This window comes from Emys orbicularis, chromosome 5 (genome assembly GCF_028017835.1).
Source record: "Emys orbicularis isolate rEmyOrb1 chromosome 5, rEmyOrb1.hap1, whole genome shotgun sequence".
NCBI classification, from domain to species: domain Eukaryota; kingdom Metazoa; phylum Chordata; order Testudines; family Emydidae; genus Emys; species Emys orbicularis.
The window spans coordinates 47,026,807-47,041,807 of NC_088687.1; the positions used below are offsets into that span (position 1 = coordinate 47,026,807).

Consider the following 15,001-nt stretch of genomic DNA (forward strand, 5'->3'; position numbering starts at 1 on the left):
GTATGAGTCAGAGTTCACGGAGTACAGTTTATGATTCAGGTGATACATGCCTATCCCACCGAGGTGGAACACCACCAGTTCTGCTGACTTCAGGACCGTCCTATACATGGAAGTGTACAGGATTTATCCCATAATTTTACTTCTTAATTCACCTTTCAGAAGTGTCAGCATGGATCTTCCTTTTTGAGATGTGTGCGCATGGAGAATGAATCATTTGCAACGCTGTAACCCTTGGGGCTGTGTACATGCTTCCTCATGGATCTAAATGCTTAGTGCAAGGTTCTTTAAGCAGCCATGGCCCTGACTCCATCCTGCTTCCTTCGTCTGCTTCAGGAGTGAACATTGAATCCCTGGATAACTTTTCTGTTACATTCAAATTCTTACTTTGCCTGTCACCATGATATTGGTGTGTTGAGCTGGGCTAATAACTCTTATTTCAGTTCACTGGCAGTACAAAAGAAAAACCAACTTTGGTTCAGGTCAAACCAAATGAAAATATTGTGACAACTTTTGATGAAATGAAAAGATCTGTTTTGGGTTAAACAAAACATTTCCTTTGGCCTGAAACAAGTTTTTTTTTGTTTGTTTGTTTTTTGGGTGGCTGAATGGCTAGAGCACTTACCTGGGATGTGGATGACACAGCTTCAATCCCCCAGTCTGCTTGATGTGGAGAAGGGATTTGAATTTGGGTCTTCCATATTACAGGAGAGTGCCCTAACTGCTGGGCAAGGGGGTATTCTGGGACAGACATCTCTCAAACTCTTCTGTTGAAGCTGTTACACTTTATAAATAATTAGTCATTGGAGCAGGCATTTGAACATCCTAGGTGAGTGCCCTAGACAGCAGGCTGTAGAATCGTGTTCTCTCTTTCCCTGGCCCAATGACTGTTCTTTGTCATTCATAATATATTGTTGGATTTAGATAGGCTTCATACTAGTTTTGTGACTTCAACAAGTGCTGTTTCAGTCTTTGGCTCCATTCTGCCCCATCATGATTTTCTTGATGCTGGAACCAACCAAAGGGTTTTGAGGTTCAAGTGATACAGTTCATGCTTCCTATGATGGTACAATATCTGATATGAGCCAAAGGAGCCACCTCAAGGGTCTCTTTTAGGGATATTCACAGACCAAAATCTGTTCAACCTTTGCTCTTCAATTCTGCCAGGAACCTGAGTCTACTGAAGGCATTTTGCATGGAACTGTCATCCTCTACTGTCAACGTTCTTTTTGGGCCAGATCCAGCCAAGTTCATTGGCACCAATGACTGCACTGATGACATCAACATTGAAACTTATGCAAATATTAAAGAAACTACTCTAGGATTTGGGTCTGTGATATCAGGGCATATAAGGAGTGTAAGATGAAGCAGCACCACTAATCTTGGTGTTCTCTCAGGGTATGTCTACACTACGAGAGTAGTTCGATTTTACTTAAATCGAATATGTGGAATCCATATTACAAAGTCGAACGTGTGTATCCACACTAAGGGCAGTAATTTGACTTTGTGGGTCCACACTAACGGGGCAAGTGTCGACATTGGAAGCGGTGCACTGTGGGCAGCTATCCCACAGTTCCCGCAGTCCCCGCTGCCCATTGGAATTCTGGGTTGAGCCCCCAATGCCTGCTGGGGAAAAAAATGTGTCGAGGGTGGTTTTGGGTAACTTTTGTCATCCAACCGTCACTCTCGCCCTCCCTCCCTGAAAGCGCCGGCGGGCAATCATTTCATTTTGCGCGCTTTTCTGGTGAGTGACAGCGCAGACGCCACAGCACTGCGAGCATGGAGCCCGCTGCGACCATCGCTGCAGTTACGGCCGTTGTCAACACCTCGCACCTTATCGTCCACCTTTTCCAGAGGCAGATGCTGAGAAATCGGGCGAGGAGGTTACGGCATCACGTTGAGGACATGAAGTCTGAGAGTGGCACAGACCTCTCGCAAAGCACGGGACCCCGTGCCGTGAACATCATGGTGGCAATGGGTCATGTTGATGCTGTGGAACGGCGATTCTGGGCCCGGGAAACAAGCACGGACTGGTGGGACCGCATAGTGCTGCAGGTCTGGGATGAATCACAGTGGCTGCGAAACTTTCGGATGCGGAAGGGAACTTTCCTGGAACTTTGAGCTGCTGTCCCCTGCCCTGAAGCGCAAGGACACCCGGATGCGAGCAGCCCGGACTGTCCAGAAGCGAGTGGCCATAGCCCTCTGGAAGCTTGCAACGCCAGACAGCTACCGGTCAGTCGCGAACCACTTTGGCGTGGGCAAATCTACCGTGGGGGTTGCTGTGATGCAAGTAGCCAACGCAATCGTTGAGCTACTGCTGTCAAAGGTAGTGACCCTTGGAAATGTGCAGGTCATCATAGATGGCTTTGCCGCGATGGGATTCCCAAACTGCGGTGGGGCTATAGATGGAACTCACATCCCTATCCTGGGACCGGACCACCAGGCCAGCCAGTACATTAACTGAAAGGGCTACTTTTCAATGGTGCTGCAAGCACTGGTGGACCATAGGGGACGTTTTACAAACATCAACGTCGGATGGCCGGGCAAGGTTCATGACGCTCATGTTTTCAGGAACTCTGGTCTGTTTAGACGGCTGCGGGAAGGTATTTACTTCCCGGACCACAAAATAACTGTTGGGGATGTGGAGATGCCTATAGTGATCCTCGGGGACCCAGCCTACCCGCTAATGCCCTGGCTCATGAAGCCCTATACAGGCGCCCTGGACACTGAAAAAGAACTCTTCAACTACCGTCTCAGCAAGTGCAGAATGGTGGTGGAGTGTGCTTTTGGACGTCTCAAGGGGAGATGGAGAAGCTTACTCACTCGCTCTGATCTCAGCGAAACCAATATCCCCATTGTTGTTGCAGCTTGCTGTGTGCTCCACAATCTGTGTGAGAGCAAGGGGGAGACCTTTATGGCGGGGTGGGCCTCCACCGCGTGGCTGTAAACCGCCGGTTACAGTTCTGTAAAGGAACAGGCAAGCAGTCCCAACAGTAACATTCCCCTAATTCAAAGCAGGTCACCATGAGCGACATCACTCTGCTGAGGATTTCTGGGACAAAGAAAGACCGCATGTTGCGTGAAAGCCAGCAAAAACCAGGGCCGTATGCCGCCATGCTCTGCAAGGCAATGATCCCGGAGTACTTGATGATAGCCTGGCATGGAAAAGTTTCCTACCACGGAGGACCCAATAAGGCCGCTCTCCCCAGGAACCTCATGCAAAGGCTTTCCAATTACCTCCAGGAGAGCTTCGTGGAGATGTCCCATGAGGATTTTAGCTCTATCCCCGGACATATAGACCTTCTTTTCCAGTAGCTGCACTGGCAAGGACTAAAAAGTAGAGCGCCTAGGGCAAACTAATCATCATAAACCGGACATTGTTTGAGTCTTTTGCAGTAGTTGCACTGCCAAGGACTAAAACATTAAGCGCCTAGGGCAAACTAATCATGAAAAACCCATTGTTAATATTGTTAATATTCCTGTTCTGTTCAAAATAAATGTTTACATGTTTTAAACACTTACCGACTGATCCTTCCCCTGATTCTGGCTCCGGGTTAACACCTGGGGACGGTTGGTAGGGGATCTCTGTGAGGGTGATGAACAGATGCTGGCTGTCGGGGAAATCAGCGTTGTAAGCGCTGTCGACTGCCTTGTCCTCCTCATCTCCTTCCTCATCTTCCCCGTCCGCTAACATCTCCGAAGAAGCGGCCCTCGACAAAATCTCATCCTCAGAGTCCATGGTCAGTGGTGGGGTAGTGGTGGTGGCCGCACCTAAAATGGAATGCAGTGCCTCGTAGAAACGGCATGTCTGGGGCTGGGATCCGGAGCGTCCGTTTGCCTCTTTGGTCTTCTGGTAGCCTTGTCTCAGGTCCTTGATTTTCACGCGGCACTGTGTTGCATCCCGGCTGTATCCTCTCTCTGTCATGGCTTTTGAGATCTTCTCGTAGATCTTTGCGTTCCGTCTTTTCGAGCGCAGCTCCGAAAGCACGGACTTATCGCCCCACACAGCGATCAGATCCAAGACTTCCCGATCAGTCCATGCTGGGGCCCTCTTTCTATTTCTGCGATTGCATGGTCACCTCTGCTGGAGAGCTCTGCATCGGTGCCAGTGCTGCTGAGCTCGCCACGATGTCCAAACAGGAAATGAGATTCAAACTGCCCAGACAGGAAAAGGAATTCAAATTTTCCCGGGGCTTTTCCTGTGTGGCTGGTCAGAGCATCCGAGCTCGGACTGCTGTCCAGGGCGTCAACAGAGTGGTGCACTGTGGGATAGCTCCCGGAGCTATTAGCGTCGATTTCCATCCACATCTACCCTAATTCGACGTGGCCATGTCGAATTTAGCGCTACTCCCCTCGTTGGGGAGGAGTACAGAAATTGAATTTAAGAGACCTCTGTGTCGAACTAAATAGCTTTGTTGTGTGGACGGGTGCAGGGTTAATTCGATTTAACGCTGCTAAATTCGACATACACTCCTAGTGTAGACCAGGCCTCAGATTCCGTTCAAAACAATAGAAGTGTATAATGTATATTCTGAGAGTCTGCCACAGAATTCACTTCTTCCTACTAAATTTTGCTTCAGGATCTCAACTTCCGTTTTTTTTAAAGAATTGTTATTAGCCCTTATGGTTGCAGGGAAAACCTGAACAGGATGTAAACCAGTGACAATCAATGCCCATGTGGTTCTGCAGAGAGCCTGAAACAACAGCTCTAAGAGGTGCCATACCACCTTTGTTATCTATGCCACCTATATACAAGTTGGTGGATAGATTGTATCAGGCTCCTTAGTTGGATTTTGAGCATTTATATACCCATGCAACACCATGGCATTCTCAGCAGTCACTGAGGGGTCAAGGATATGAAGAGAGCCACTTTCTACACTCTTTGACAAGGAGACAAAGATGATGAACTTAACTGTGTCATAAGATGTGCTCAGCAGCAGCTTTGCACCATAAAGTTACAAATTTATGGGTGCTGCTGGTGAGGTAAAACTATCTGCTTTGGGATAAGCTCCTCCCTTTGTCAGAGTGCCTTCCTGGGTAGTTGAAAATAGACATAAGCCATTAGTAAGGAAGGTCAGAAAGGGGCTCATCCATTCCTTCTTTGATACTTCATATGTGAACTAAAAGTCAGGGTGTCTGAGTTTGTATAGTCTTCTGATAGCTGGAAATGTAGAGATTATTCAGTGTTAGTTCTGTTTGAGTCTATTGCAAGCTGCTTTGCCATTCCCATACCTTTTCAGGCATTCCTCTTGTGAGAAAATGCAACATGAAGTAACTTCCCTCCCACGACTGAGAACAATAGAAGTTCCCCAGAAATATTTGGAAAGAGTTCTTCTTTCATTTCCTAGTTTATATGGGGGAAAGAGAGACTAGGGAACTGTCCTATACTGGAGCTAAGAAATTGAACAGGTACACAAAGAGGTTTAAATTCTGTATGATTTTAATCCCTTTTTAAACCAGTGTGATTGATTTGGGGCTCTGTCTAAAAGAAGTCTATTTCTGTATGTCTTTCCAGCTGGTCCACTGAAAGTACTTAAGTCTCTCTCTGTGTGTAGACCACTACCAAAACAGATTCCTTCACATGCTCTACAGCATCAAGGATCTTTACCATTTACCTGGTTGTAGTTGCTGCTCCTTGAGGTATTTAGTGGTTATAACATCAACCAAAAGAGTCTGTAAGATGCCAGTCGTGATTGCTGAGGTGCCCTAAATAGTATTCCATAAAAGTAAGGTACATTCCAAATTGCTAACTTGGTGGCTTCTGACTTCTGAATGAATATGTCTATCTTACAGTATTTTTCTAAGATCCTGCACATTACCAGATGAGGCTATGTTGCATAGTGCAAGATGTTAAAATTGCATTTAGCTGCAGCATATGTAGGACTGTTACTTATATGCAAATTTCCTACATTGCTTATGGTAATAAATTCAGGGGGAGACTATCTTTGCTAAAAGATTGTCTAAAGGGTTAAGCTTTGCATTCAAATCTGTTATGTTGTGATACCTAAAGTGTATTCTAACAGATCCAAAGCAGTTGTCGCAACATTTCTGAAAAATCTTTCTGATCGTTTTGCAAGACATAATTTTGATTGTTAGTATGATGCCCAATTAAAGAAAAGTCTTCCAATATTTATTTAAAATACTACACAATTTTCCTTCTTTGAGAGTTGTTGTTACTGAATCTCCCAGAAGTGATCTGCAGTATACAGGCAGTACTCAATGGAAAACAGTTACTTGTAAATTCCTTAATCTGGATTCTGTAAGTAAAATATATAGACTGATATCATCAACCACCTTCTGGTACCCTTTTTAATCTGTTTTTAAATTCTGATTAAATGGAATGGAAGAACGAGAGTTGGTGCCCATGGTTCTTTGTAACCTTGAACAAATATTTGGATTGATTAGGGAACATACTTACAGCTCCACTAGTCAGAGCCTTCTGAGATATTCTCTTTAAAGATTAAAACAGATTAGTGTCCTGTAAGTGAGTCTCTATAAAGACAGTAACTACAGTTCAAGTAGACTGGTAAGTAAACTTTCATCTCTTGAGTGCTGGTCTCTGTGTATTTCACTATGGATACAACAAAGATGAGGGAATTTTTGCAAGCAGTATCCCAGGGTCTGCACCTGCACCCCTGCTCTCAAGTTCCACATTGATGGTATAAGAGGTGGGGAGGACCAACTGCCTCTCCAATTCCTTCCTACTGCTGCATAGCCTGAGTCAGAATCCTACAGTTCGGAGCTGATCCTTTCTCATTCCCTGTAAATGTCCAAACTTATATTTTCTTAGGTTTTATTTTTTTAATAGTTCCCCAGTTAGTGTTAGAATCCCCACCCCAAGGAACCTTCACGGTATCCCAGGGTGGAACTTAGATTATGCCCAGGATGCTGGGCTTCAAAAACTTTCGCCTGGCTCCATTCCTTTTTGGGGAGCAACAACTGCCAGTGCTGCCTCTACTGCCTCAGAGAAGTTCATATCTGAAGTATCTAAGTGCAGTATCTGCTGCTCTTTTCCCAGTTGAACACAGCAGGTGCAAGAACTCCAGCTTTGGAAGCACCTTATTGAGCATGCAAAGAGGCCCCAGTGAGACCTAGGCCAGGAGGTTCCCCCATACATTGGCCAGAGTCATCAAGGAACATGCCCCCTAGTATTATGTTGGAGTCCTGAGCAGATAGGAGCAGAAGGAAGGTCCCTTCATTTGGGCCCTATCATGAGAGTAAGGGGCATTCTTTTACACACACACACACAAGCAGATGCCCTCCTTGACCTTCTAAGAGGAGAGATGCTTCCTTTTGACCCTGTCCAAGTCAGGTGAGTCTTGAGGCACAAGTCATATGGAGCTAGGGTGTCCCCCCTCCTAAGCCACATAGGAGCAATGCTTCTTCAGTACCAGCCTCCCCATTGACTGCGTTACTGACTGCAGTACCTACTAACTTGACATACGAGGAATCACCAGTACTTTTGATAACTGGGTTGGAGACTCATTCATTGATGGTACTGTCATGGCCCTGTGAGGAACAACCATCTACACCTACTCTGAAGGTATGGAATGATAAGACATAACCTCCAAAGGGTGGAGCAGGGGGACTTCCTCCTCCTCGACCCAACATTTTACTTGTTATCAAGACTAATCCTCACCAGGGAGATCTAACCAGCAGCAGGAATTGGGGATTCTGGAAGTCTATCTGCTGTCCTGTCCACTAGCCATGGTTTCCCCTCAATGTAATCAACAGTACCACCAGTGGAGCCATATCCAACCTTTCCATGGTAGGAGATTCAGCTTCACCTCCACCTAAAGAGATCAGCCCAGGCAGGACATTGAGAATCTCCTGGATCCAGTCTTGGCCACAGAAACAGAGGCCCCCTCCAGAAGACGGGTGGTACTAAAGGTCTCAGACCACTGTGACCTACTTTTGACTCCTCATACTGGCCTTATTGGGTCCCGTGGTACATGGAATCCATGTGATCCAATGAGGAGCCTTACCACCCCTCTCCTCCAACCAAAGCCTCCCTCTGAGGCCATGGAAGAAGGGGAAGATGAGCCAGATCCGTTGGTATGTCTGGTACCAACAGGAATATGTCCTCATCACCCAGCGAGGTGGTTGCTCCAGCCTCAGTCTTCCTCCAGACTATCCTAAACAATTTCAGGAGCTGTTAGTGTCATGGAAGAGCTCCAAATCTCCTTAAACGAGGTTCAGGACTCTCAGCATAAGCTTTTAGATATCCTGCACTCTCAGTAAATGAAGCCATACTAGAACCAGCAAGGGCTGTATTGCACATGCTGGCTACCTGTGCCCCTAGGCCACAGAAGGCGGAAAAGATGTACTTTGTTCTAGCTAAGAGAGTGGAGTTCTTATTCACCCATCCTACACAAAAATCCTTGGTACGGTACGTGGCCAGAAGGATCCACACAACATCCAGTGGCCACCCCTGCAGATAAGTAGACTGTGCATCTAGACCGTAGGGGGAGGAAGATGTTTACATCTGTAGTTTAGAATCCCAAACTAACAAGTTCTTTTTGCCAGATATGATTTTCTGAATTTTTCTAAGCTCCTGGACTTTAGGGACAAGTTACATCAAGGGGACAGAGCTCAATTTCAAGCCCTTATTGAGAAGTGCAGACAGATGGCTAGAACTTCACTTTAAGTTGTGCTTAGTGCGGCCAAGATCTGTGGCAACCACCATTGTGCTGTGATGGGAATTGTGGCTGTCCTCTTCAGGGTTTCCCAAGGAGGACCAAAACACTGTTGAGGACTTAATATTTAATTAGGCTAATCTTTTCAGTGAGAAAACAGACAATTCTTTGCAGTCATTGAAGGACTCCAGGGCAACCTTCTGCTCTCTGGATATATAAACATCAGCCCCAAAGAGAAAATACTATAAACACCCCTACAAACTGAGCCCCTTACCACAACCCTTCTATCATCAGCAGTTTTATGAGCCACCTCGCAAATGGCAGAAAAATGCTAAGGCCAAGATACTCTTGTGATATTATCCAGGGTACAGTCTGGACCGATGAATAGCTGTGTCCCCTCAGTTCTCCAGCGTGGGGTGCCTTTTACACTGCTTCACTGAGAGCAGTCAGTCCTGGTCTGCTCTCTCTCAGCCTCCAGCATGTAAATTACTCCCAGTTATAGTATGAGTGCTATAGCCAGCCAGTCTTGAATTACAACGCAGAATACCACCAGCAAATTCTCAGTCCCAGACTTCCCACTAGAAATGTACGTCTTGTACTGACTGCCCAGCTCTCTCCTGTACAATGTAAGGTCATATAAAGTCCATCATTTTATTGATGGAAAATAAGATGCACAAATACTGTTATCCCAAATGGAGGTTCCCAAACACTTCAGTACAAAATACACTGGGTCTAAATGAATCAAGAAAACAAATTAACTACAAAAGAATAGATTGCGACTACAAGTAAAGAGGCATAAAGTCAGAATTGGTTACAAGAAAATAAAAGTAAATTGCAGCTAATACCTAACTTAACAAGCTAAGTGAATTCAAAGCAAAGGTCTCTCTCACCATGTGTTTCAGCAATCTTACTGGCTGAATTCCTTTCAGTCAAGATCCCTCCCCCCATCCAAAGTGGTTTCCTTTGTTCTTCAGGTGTTGTGCATGCCGTGTGTAGAGAGAAAGGGAGGAATTCTTACAGCTCTCTCTTCTTTGAGAATCATTTCCTTTTGAGGTTCAGGAAATAATGTTGCCACACATTTTATCAGGGCAATAATGAGCAGCAAAGTAAGTTTTCAAATGATACCTCACAAAGCATACTCTGTACAAAACTTATCATAATCTTGCAGAAGAGGTGAACATAAGGGTACAGACTGTCACAATGCTGCATCTTCCACTTCAACTGCAGCTACCCGGTCTCACTCCCTGACCAAGAGATATTTTTGACGAGACCATCGAGAGCTGCAAACCAATATTGATGCCATCTTCACCCAACGCCAAGATCCACTTTGGGCGATGTTTAGAGAACTTATCCCACAATTGGTGGTTGATAATAGACAAGTAGGTGCTGGATATCACCCTTCTAGCTATACCATTGAGTTTCTCTCCCCACCTCCAAAACTTTCTTCCTCATCCCTTTTCAAGGACTTCTCTCATGAGGGATCCTCCAAGGAGTTGAATCTCTTCTCCACTAGGGAGCAATAGAGCAGGTACCCCCTCAACATTGGGGAAATATTTCCTAGTTCCTAAGAAGAAAGGAGGCTGGAGACTCATTCTCGAGCTGCATTGACTCAACATTTTTATTTGCAAACTGAAATTCCATATGGGTACCATTATATTGATTTAGATGGAATATATGGGCTATAGATGTTAACCCAGCTACTGTCCAACATTTGACAGTGTTTAAATAAGGTTCAGGTTCAGAGCCCTCAGTCTGCTTAGTACTATTGCACAAACACCATTAAAAATCCTTTGAACCTTTTACAAAAGGATAAAGAAAAAGAAAAAAAACATTTGCAATATAATAAGTAAGGCTTTCATTTTATCAACATCCCTTGTTCCCTTTCCCTTTATCTGAAGACATTTTAGAAGGTAAAATCTCCTTGTTTGACAGTTATTTAGATGGTATCAAAAAGGTATCAAATAACTGTCCTTTTGGGGAAAGGAGAAATTAGTTATGGGTTACAGCTGCTGCTGTTGCTGTTAGTCTGATCCTATTTTGTCCCACGTAGTGGTTGAGATTCAACCGGAGCCAATAAAGGTTGCAATGTCATCTGGGTCCCTCTCTCTGTCCCATTCTGGGCATCTTTCAGGATCGGGTTGAAGAAGGTCCAGCATCCCACAAGATGGTGGGGGTGGCAGTCAGAATGATAAAGCTGGCTCCAGTAGCCAGTACTTCTCAGTCTCTTTAAGGACCCACACAGAGAGAGGTTGGGGAATAGTCCATCCTGTCATTATTTTGTCTACTAATTAAGCCTGTTTTCGTACACACCAATTTTGGTTCACAGATTTCTTGTATTTACCAAGCATGATCTTTACACAGTCCTTGCGTTATATCAGTAGGCCTTTTTGTTTGAACTAATTCAGGCTTTGTCTCCCTTTCATAAATTTTGACATCAACATTTGTAGGTTGTTGTGGCATCTTATGAACATTCACTTTTTTTTTACTCTTGAGCTCCCAATTAGGTAAATTTGTAGACCCAATTATCACAACAGTACAATGGCATCAATAACACCATCCCCAGAAAAGGACACATGGCTCACAGCTCTTGATGTGAAATATGTGCTTTCATTTGGCTATTCACTCCACAGATGATTCCTCAGGTTGTGGTAGGCCTCCAGCACTATAAATTCAGGGTATTTCCTGTTGGGTTAACCACACCTCCCAGAGCCCTCACAAAAGTGTTCTCGATAGTAGCAGCTCAGATGAGGCAACTCAGAAACTTACACAATTTGCTTCTGATGGGCAGCTCTTGCCTGGAGGTCTTAATGCCAACCTCATTGCTGTTCCACCTTCTAGTATCCCTGGGAATCTGCATAAACATCTCGTCTACACTGACTCCAACACAGAGCATAGAACTTATAGGATCTACCTTGGATTCAATCAGGGCAAAGGCTGACCTCCCTAAGGACAGATTTCATGACATGGGCATTCAGATCTAGCTACGCAAAGCCTTTGATCATCAGTTCAGATATGCCTCACTTTTCTGCAGCAGATGGCATCATGTACTTATGTGATGCCATTTGACAGACTCCAACTCAATTGCCTACAAGCATGGCTCTGAACAGTGTATACACCAGAGCAAGCACAGCATGAACACCTTAGTGACAGTCCCCACTGAGTTGAGGGTCTCCCTGAAATGGGGAGGTACCCTGTACATGTTTGTGGGGGCTTCTCTTTCTGTCCCGCACATCTGACAAGATAATTACAGATGCCTACCCGATAGGCTGGGGTCATATAACATAAGGCACTTGGATGCCTAAGAAAGCCAGAATCCACACACAACTTGTAGAACTGAGACCTGTATGAGAACCTTGCAAAGCATTCCTAGCACTCCTACAATCCCAGAATGTCCTGATAATGTCAGACAATATAACTGTGTGTGTGTGTGTGTGTGTGTGTGTGTGTGTGTGTGTGTGTGTGTGTTGTTGACACAAGCATGGAGGGGTGAGATCCATCCCCCTTGTTTATAGAAGTGATCAACTTATGGTACTCTATTGGCAGTGTACCTCTTGAGAGCCCAAAATTCACCGGCGAACAGCCTCAGCAAGCATTTTGCCACCCATCAGAAATGTGAAGTATGTGATTCAGTGGTAAACAGGATCTTCAATCAGTGGGGAACCCTTCCTTTGGACCTGTTTTCCCCCAGGCATACAGGAATAGCAACATACATTGCTCCAGGGGAGCTGAAAGACAGTACTCCAGAGATGATGGTCTCCTACTGCCTTAGTCAGATCACTTGAGCTATTTCTTCCTTGTCATCCCTCTATTACCTCAGTTCTTCATAAGATTTGACTGGACAGGGCACGCAACAGCCTCATCACCCCCAAACAGCCCAGACAGTTCTGGTTGCCAAGTCTCCTACAAATCTCATCCTGTCCACCTATCAGCATTCAGACCTTCCCAGACATCTTGACCCAAGAGAATGGCTGCATCAGGTATCCCAACCCAGATGCTCTTCTTCTCACAGCTTGGTATTTGGAGAGCATCAAGCCTAGAATGGTCCTAGTCTGAAGCTGTGGAAATAATTCTTAAAAATAGCAGAAAGGACTCCATCAGGAAATGTTTCTCTATCCGGGTCCAGCAAAACCATGTATTTCCAGAGACAGCAGATATTCCTGCTATTCTGAACTATCTTCTTACTCTTAAGAGAAATGGGCCTTTCCTTTAGCTCGCTACACGTTCATCTGGCCACATATCAGCGTGTCTCCTGCCAATGGACATTTACTCAGTCTTTACTCATTGAGTAACAGCCAGGTTTTTGAAGAGTCTGTTCAGAAACTTTGCACCCTTTGCACCCTTCACTGAGATCTTTTAAATCCCTCTTTGAACCACTAATCAGGTGTTCCATGTCTTACCTGTCAGAGGAGGTCATGTTCCTTGTTGCCATCACTTCAGCCAGAAGAGTAGGTGAATTTGGGGCCCTAATGACCGATGCACTATACATAATAGTCCATAAGGACCAAGTCTCACTACAGTTACACCTGAAATTTTGTAATTTCACATAAACCAGTCAATTCACTTACCTGTGGGTTTTTTTTGTCCCTGAAGCCCCATGCCTCAAGCAAGAAGACTATTCCCTTGTTGTTAGGTGAGTATTGGCATTTTATCCGCAGAGAATGAAACAGATCAGAAAATTACCTAGACTGTTTGTTTGCAATAGCAGAACAAGTATGAGGACAAGCTATATCCTCTCAAAGAATATAAGTGGATTTATGACTGTATCCTTGGCACAGCTTCCTTCACCTCACAGGGTAAGGGCTCACTCTACAAGGGCATAAGCAACCTCTGTAGTGTCACTTCATGAGATGCCCTGGCTTGATAGCTGCAGGGTAACTATTTGGAGTTGCATCCACCCATTCAGTAGACCTTATTCCTTGGTCCAAGATACCTCCGTTGACACATGCTTTGGGACAGCATTTCTATAAGCAGTTATATCGCCTCCATTCTTGCACCCTCGTCCTTTGAGTACTGTTTCAGTCACTCACAGTGGAATACACATAAGCACCAGCCCTTGAAGAAAGGGAAGTTACTTACCTTATTGTAACTGGAATTCTTTGAGATGTGTAGTCCCTAGTTGTATTCCATTACCCACCCTCCTTCCTTGCTGCTTTGGATCATGACAAGATTCACAGTAGAGAAGAAACTAGAGGTGGTCAGTCCACTTCACTCCTTGTATCTTCAGAGTGGAGCATGAGGAGAGCGGAGGTGAAAGCATGGACCAACAGACACCGCTTGCAAGAATTCTCTGGTCTCAGGCATGTGGTCCACCTTCTTACCCACAGTGGAATACAGATAGGGACCACACATTTTGAATACAATAAGATAAGTAACTTCCCTTTCTTATATTTTGCTATAATTTAGATAATTTCACTTTAACAAGATATCGTTTATACATTGTTATTGAAAATACTTATAATTGTATATTCTGCAGTGTTACATATTTAGTATATCTAATTGTTGTAACTGCATTCTAAAGTTAATTTTTGTAACTTAGAAACATTTTTAAAATGAAAAATTAGAATCTGTTTAATAATAATACAGGGAGTCCTCGGACTTACGACACAATTCGTTCCTCAGAATTGTTTTGTAAGTTGAAATGTAAGTCGAAACTGCTTTTCCCATAGGAATCAATGGTATGGGGGGGAGGGGGGGATTGTTCCTGAACCAAGGTTTGGTGCACTATTTTCACCACAATAACCCAGATTTTTGTACTAAATGAATTATAGATGACTAATGTAGCAACATCAATGTATTTATTTGGTAAACCGCATTCAAATAAACACACAAAATCACACATGCTTTGACTTTCCAGAACTTTTTGAAGGGCACTTGGCTGGGGGCTTCTCTGAAGTCTGGGCTGCTGGTTTCCCTTGATTCTTCTCTGGAGCAGCAGGGCTGGCTGGGCAGACAGGCGGCTGCTCAGAATGTCAGCACCATACTAGGCAGAATTGGGCTTGCTTTTTACAGAATTGCTTCTAAATAACTTTATGGTCGCGTTATAATGAATGAAGCTGGAAGGGGGTCCCTTGCAGTCGCTTGTCTGATTGGCTTCCATGACCAGGGTAGCTTGTTTTTGATCAGCTCCCAGCCCCGGGCTCAGCCAATCAGAAAGCTTGAACAGTGAAATCAGTGATTGGCTGAGGCTCAGCATGTGATGTGTGCCGTTCTCCCTGCCAGCTTTTGTCATAAGGGCAAAACAAGTGTCATGGGGGTAAAATGGGCAGTCAATTGAAAAGCATTGTAAGTGGCGTCCAACGTAAGTGAGCGTCGTAAGTCTGAGGACTCCCTTATAATAATAATAATAATAATTTATAATTTACACAGCT

General features: G+C 44.7%; 1 protein-coding gene across 1 annotated transcript in view; it reads left to right on the forward strand.

Moving 5' to 3' along the window:
- Nucleotides 1-15,001, forward strand: part of LARP1B (La ribonucleoprotein 1B) — a 115,359-nt gene that overhangs the window by 38,582 nt on the left and 61,776 nt on the right. The window lies entirely within an intron of this gene.